The sequence below is a fragment of the Microcebus murinus genome, chromosome 8, assembly GCF_040939455.1.
Source record: "Microcebus murinus isolate Inina chromosome 8, M.murinus_Inina_mat1.0, whole genome shotgun sequence".
NCBI lineage: Eukaryota > Metazoa > Chordata > Mammalia > Primates > Cheirogaleidae > Microcebus > Microcebus murinus.
The window spans coordinates 3,678,599-3,685,546 of NC_134111.1; the positions used below are offsets into that span (position 1 = coordinate 3,678,599).

Genomic DNA, 6,948 nt, shown 5'->3' on the forward strand with positions numbered 1-6,948 from the left:
CTCCTCCACCCCTCCCCGTGCCCCTCCTCCGCCCCCCCCCCCGCTGCCGCGCCCCGCCTCCGCCCCCCCCCCCCGCCGCCGCGCCCCTCCTCCGCCCCGCCCCCCGCCGCGCCCCTCCTCCGCCCCCCCCCCCCCGCCGCGCCCTTCCTCCGCTGCCCCCCCGCGGCCCTCCTCCGCCACCCCCCCCCCCCCCGCGCCCCTCCGCCCGCCCCGCCACGCCCCTCCGCCACCGCCCGCCCGCGCCCCGCCCCCGCCTGTGTCCCGCCCCAACCTGTGTCCTGCCCCCCCGCCCCGCCCCCACCTGTGTCCCACCCCGCCCGCGCCCGGCCCCCGCCTGTGTCCCGCCCCCGCCCACGCCCCGCCCGCGCCCCGCCCCAACCTGTGTCCTGCCCCCGCCCGCGCCCCGCCCCCACCTGTGTCCCGCCCCGCCCGCACCCCGCCCCCGCCTGTGTCCCGCCCCGCCCGCGTCCCGCCCCCGCCTGTGTCCCACCCCCGCCCGCGCCCCGCCCCCACCTGTGTCCCGCCCCGCCCGCGCCCCGCCCCCGCCTGTGTCCCACCCCCGCCCGCGCCCCGCCCCCACCTGTGTCCCGCCCCCGCCCGCGCCCCGCCCCCGCCTGTGTCCCGCCCCGCCCGCGCCCCGCCCCCGCCTGTGTCCCGCCCCGCCCGCGCCCCGCCCCCACCTGTGTCCCGCCCCCGCCCGCGCCCCGCCCCCGCCTGTGTCTCGCCTCCGCCCAGCGCCCGCCAGCCGCCCGCGAGTCCGCCGGCCGCACCGCCATGAGTCAGCGCCCGGGACACAGGCGGGGGCGGGGCGCGGGCGGGGGCGAGGGCGGGACACAGGCGGGGGCGGGGCGCGGGCGGGGGCGGGGGCGGGGCGGGACACAGGCGGGGGCGGGGCGGGGCGCGGGCGGGGGCGGGACACAGGCGGGGGCGGGGGCGGGGGCGGGGCGGGACACAGGTGGGGGCGGGGCGGGGGGGCAGGACACAGGTTGGGGCGGGACACGGGCGGGGCGCGGGTGGGGGCGGGACACAGGCGGGGGCGGGGGCGGGGGCGGGACACAGGCGGGGGCGGGGCGGGGCGGGGGCGGGACACAGGCGGGGGCGGGGCGGGGGCGGGGGCGGGACACGGGCGGGGGCGGGGCGCGGGCGGGGCGCGGGGGCGGGGCGCGGGCGGGGCGGGACACAGGCGGGGGCGGGGCGGGACACAGGCGGGGGCGGGACACGGGCGGGGGCGGGACGCGGGCGGGGCGCGGGGGCGGGGCGCGGGGGCGGGGCGCGGGGGCGGGGCGCAGGCGGGGCGGGGCGCGGGCGGGGCGGGGCGGGGGCGGGGCGGGGCGCGGGCGGGGCGGGGCGGGGCGCGGGCGGGGCGGGGCGGGGCGCGGGCGGGGCGGGACACAGGCGGGGGGCGGGGCGGGGTGCGGGCGGGGGCGGGAGGAAAACAGCGAGGGCGAGGGGGGCGGGGTCGGCAACTCCGAGGGCGAGGGGAGGGTCACCCGTTAACCAGCTAGTCCTTGCAGAAAGCTTCACCGGCGGGGCCTGCACATTTACTGCCTGCGGCCGGAGGAACTAGACAGCTCCACACCTCAGCCTGGGGCAGACTGCCTTGGTGACCCAGGTTCTGGCCTGAGGGTCTACATTTGGGCTTCAGGCAGTGTTTTTCAAACTTTTTTTAAAAAACCTCAACTCTCAGTAAGAAATACAGTTTATATTGTAACAAAATTTCACAAGACCATATTTCCTCCTATTACAGGTGATGCACTCTTTACACTGTTCTGTTTCTATTTTTTAAAATGAAGATCATGAAATCCTAAATTGACTTTATGACCTACCTGTAAGTTGCAACCTACACGTGGAAGAAAGCCTTTGGAAGAGCCAGACATAGCTGTCTTTCCTCTTGTCATGCACCACGCACAGCAGCACTAAGAGCCTCCTCACCTGCAGGCCCCAGGCTTCCTGCTTCCCAGCCTCTGTGACTCCCTGCAACTCCCTGGGACCCAATGCAGACCCCCCAAGCTCCAAGGGCAATGATGTGCATGGACTCCAGGTAACCAGCCAGTTACCCGGAGTGGGAAGCGATTGCAGATGGCAGGAGGACTTTTCATTGTATTTTGTTGCTGTTCAAATTTTTGTCACACTCACATTACTTAACATTTTTTATTTAAAAACATTTCAGAAGAAGGAAATAGCAGAGGTGGTAAACAAATAGAAAACCATACCATGTTCATGGGTCAGCAGAATCAACATTGTTAAAAGGTCTATTAACATTGTCTATTAACATAAATGTCTATTCAACATTGTTAAAATGTCTATACTGCCCAAAGTGATCTACAGAGTCAATGCAATCCCTATTAAAATACCATCATCATTTTTCACAGATATAGAAAAAATAATTTTACACTTCCTATGGAACCAGAGAAGACCCCATATGACAAAAGCAATCCTAGGCACTAAAAACAAAATGGGAGGTATCAATTTACCAGATTGATTTGGTAATTTACTAGATTGATTATACATTTATCAAACTATACTACAAAGCCATAGTAATTAAAATAGCGTGGTATTGGCACAAGAACAGGGATGTTGACCGGTGGAACAGAACAGAGAACCCAGATATAAAACCATCTTCGTGTAGCCATCTAATCTTTGACAAAGCAGACAAAAACATACACTGGAGAAAAGAATCCTTATTCAATAAATGGTGCTGGGAAAACTGGATAGCCATATGTAGAAGACTGAAACAAGACTCACACCTTTCACCTCTCACAAAGATCGACACACGCTGGGTAACAGACTTGAACATTAGGTGTGAAACTATTAGAATTCCAGAGAAAAATGTTGGAAATACCCTTCTGGACATTGGCCTAGGCAAAGAATTTATGAAGAAGACCCCAAAGGCAATCACAGCAGCAACAAAAATAAATAAATAGGACGTGATCAAAGCTTCTGCACAGCCAGAGAAACTGTCAAGAGAGCAAACAGACAACCCACAGAATGGAAGAAAATTTTTGCAAGCTACACATCCGATAAAGGGCTAATAACTAGAATCTATTTAGAACTCAGGAAAATCAACAAGAAAAAATCAAACGACCCTATCAAAAACTGGGCAAAGGACATGAACAGAAACTTTCCAAAAGAGGACAGAAGAATGGCCAACAAACATGAAAAAAATGCTCAACATCTCTAATCATCAGGGAAATGCAAATCAAGACCACAATGAGATATCACTTACCTCCATTGAAAATGGCCTTTATCCCAAAGTCCCAAAACAATAAATGTTGGCGTGGATGCGGAGAGATAGGAACACTCTTATACTGCTGGTGGGACTCAAAACCAGTTTAACCTCTGTGAAAAGCAATATGGAGATACCTTAAAGCGATACAAGTAGATCTACTATTTGATCCAGCAATCCCATTACTGGGCCTCTACCCAAAAGAACAAAAGACACTCTATAAAAAAGACACCTGCACTCGAATGTTTATAGCAGCACAATTCACAATTGCAAAGATGTGGAAACAACCTAAGTGCCCATCAATACATAAGTGGATTAATAAAATGTGGTATATGTATACCATGGAATACTATTCAGCTATAAGAAACAATGGTGATATAGCATCTCTTGTATTTTCCTGGATAGAGCTCGAACCCATTCTACTAATGAAATATCCCAAGAATCGAAAAAAACTGCACCACATGTACTCACCAGCAAATTGGTATTAACTGATCAACACCTAAGTGCACATATAGGAATAACATTTACTGGGCATCGGGCAAGTGGGAGGGGGTGGAGGGGATGGATATATACATACATAATGAGTGTGATGCACACCATCTGGGGCATGGACATGCTTGAAGCTCTGACTCCAGGGGAGGGGGGGGCAAGGCAACGCATGTAACCTAAACATTTGTACCCCCATAATATGCTGAAAATAAAAAATAAATAAATGAAAACATTTCAAACCTACAAAAAGGTGTCAGGAACAAGTGTGACCCACAGTAATGCTGCCCACCCCCTCCCCAATCCTCAGTCCTGCAGAAATCTGCTAGCCTCAGCAACCCAACCCCCCACACCCACACCCACCTCCCACCCCCAGGGTCCACCCCACACAAGTGGGTGAAGCCTCTGAATTCCTAACACAGCTTTCTGGGTAGCCCCACTGACTGATCATTCATCAGAACTTCCAAGTTGAAATTCAGCTGCCCTCCCGTAGATTGTCCCCTCTGACATGGTCTACCAGTGCCTAGTCTGCAGGTAGTCTCGGAGACTCTGGCAGCAGAGGACATCCTCTCAACAACTGTGTCTGGGGCCATGTTATCAGCAGGCAGGTCTGTCCCAAGACTTGACCCTGCCCAGGGAAGTGGACGGTGTGCAGCCATGTCTTAGTGCCTCTTCAGTCCCTATCCCCACAGCATTGGAAATCTTTGGGGGGAGATAAGACACCTAAAACCAAATGTAATTAAGCTGGGAGTTGGACTCTGTCCTGGAGAAGATTTTAAAGCTGTTGGAGAATAATGCAAAGCAACAAAAATAAGATTGTGAATTTGTTGGGTGTCAGTGTTTAATGATGTGAGCCGTTGGGGATTACTTAAAAGTCTCAGAATCCTGGGGCTCAGAAGGCCCAGGAGGAGCCTCCTCTAGGGCAAGGGACCTGAAAAGTCTCTAAGCTAGTGGCTGCCACTGTGGATCCCTCTCTCCACGAGGGAGAAAGTTGATACTGTCTGGGCTCCCACATTTGATCTGGCTTTTTCTAAATCACTTCCGAGAACCTGCTGTATAAAGGATAATATGACTTTGGCTCATTGAGAATAAGAAATATAACCACCAGGAGGAACGGAAAGTCCATGCCTGCTGCCAGGCAGGTCCTCTGCTCCACCAGGGAGCAGGAAAACTGCACCAAGGAAGGCAGTTATTACAAAGGAAAACATCGCTTGGAGTCGTGCACACTGTTGCCTACCCAGCTTCCATTCTCCCTCCTTCCTTCCTAGCAGCACCTCAGTCTTGTTCAGGCATCTTCCCTTCCACCTGTGCTTCAGGGAGGGCTGGCCCATGCTCAGACCCTTGCCTGCACCGCCAAGTGGGGGTCGTGGAACCTGATTTATCAGAGTGTGATCCCATTGCTCTTGCCACTCTGTAGATGGCATTTTCTGGCCCAAGGATTACTTCAGGAATGGGCTTATAATGAAATTCAGGCCAGTGGAATATATGGCTAAGTTTGGAGTCTTCTGGGGGAAAGAAGACTTATTCTTTAAAGAGAGAACCCCCCAGGCCGGGCGCAGTGGCTCACGCCTATAACCCTAGCACTCTGGGAGGCCGAGGCGGGCAGAATGTTTGAGCTCAGGAGTTTGAGACCAGCCTGAGCAAGAGCGAGACCCCGTCTCTACTATAAATAGAAAGAAATTAATTGGCCAACTAAAAATATATTGAAAAAATTAACTGGGCATGGTGGCACATGCCTGTAGTCCCAGCTACTCGGGAGGCTGAGGCAGAGGGATTGCTTGAGCCCAGGAGTTTGAGGTTGCTGTGAGCTAGGCTGACGCCACGCCACTCTAGCCGGGGCAACAAGAGTGAGACTCTGTCTCCAAAAATAAAATAAAGAGAGAACCCCCAGAAGAGCCCTACTTTCCTCCAGTGTGGTGAGCAAATGTGGAGCCCAGAACAGCTATCATGAAGGAAGCAGCCTGAGGACAAAGACAGCCCCAGGGGATGGTATAACTAAGGCGTCTAAGAGAAACAGAGCCAAGGTTGTTGGATCCTGCTGATCCTGAAGCCTGCATTACCTCTGATCTCAGAGGCTCTGCTGTAGTTTGCAGGGGGTGTACCTCTGAGGGCAGTGGGGAGGGAAGAAGAACCTTTAGATGGGGCTGTCCCAGCTGGGCCTGCACCTCTCTCTGCCATTCCCCCGGGGTCCCACTAATACCCTATGTCCACTCCAGGGTCCCATTCAGAATCCCACATGGCACTTAGTCTCCTCCAATCTGGGGTACTTCCTCAGTCTCTGCTTGTCACTCTGACATTCTGGCCAGTTCTTTTATAGGACATTCCTCACTTTGGATTTGTCTGATGTTTCCCAGTGTTAGATTGAAGTGCATTTTTGGCAAGAATGTCACAGGAGTGATGTACCCTCTCAGGACACTGTCTCAACGTATGTTGATGTGTCTAACTCCTGGTTGTGTTAACTTTGACCACTTGGTTAAAGTGGTGTCTCCCTGAAGTTTCTCCACCATATAGTTACTATTTTCCCCTTGTATTAATGCCCTGTGTGGAGATGCTTTGGGACTACGTAAATATCCTGTTTCTCATCATATTTTTGCCTATTAATTTTAGGACCCATTGATGAATCTTGTCTTCAATAGTTCTTATTGTGGTTTTTTACCAAATGGCGATTTTCTTTTTTTTTTTTTTTTTGAGACAGAGTCTTGCTTTATTGCTCAGGCTAGAGTGAGTGCCGTGGTGTCAGCCTCGCTCACAGCAACCTCAAACTCCTGGCTCAAGCAATCCTCCTGCCTCAGCCTCCCGAGTAGCTGGAACTACAGGCATTCGCCACCATGCCCGGCTAATTTTTTCTATATATATTAGTTGGCCAATTAATTTCTTTCTATTTATAGTAGAGATGGGGTCTCCCTCTTGCTCAGGCTGGTCTTGAACTCCTGAGCTCAAACGATCTGCCCGCCTCGGCCTCCCAGAGAGCTAGGATTACAAGCGTGAGCCACCTCGCCCGGCCTCAAATGGCGATTTTCTGTGTACATCATTTCTTCTACATTTATTAATAGGAATTTTACTGTAAAAAAGAATTCTTTCCCCTATTCATTTGTTCTGTTACTTTTATATCTATGTGGACTCGGATATTTTTTTATTCTATGGGTTATAATCCATTGTGTTTGCTTATTTTTGCTCAGATTGTGCCAGATTTGCCTACTGGGAGCTCCTCTGAGTTGGCTCCTGTGTCCTTGGAC

General features: G+C 54.2%; 1 long non-coding RNA gene across 1 annotated transcript; it reads left to right on the plus strand.

Moving 5' to 3' along the window:
- The first annotated feature begins 1,467 nt into the window (after window positions 1-1,467).
- Window positions 1,468-3,964, plus strand: LOC142872334 (uncharacterized). The gene is made up of 2 exons (XR_012920523.1): window positions 1,468-1,686; window positions 1,794-3,964. It is a non-coding gene; the product is annotated as an uncharacterized LOC142872334 (long non-coding RNA).
- Window positions 3,965-6,948: the final 2,984 nt, after the last annotated feature.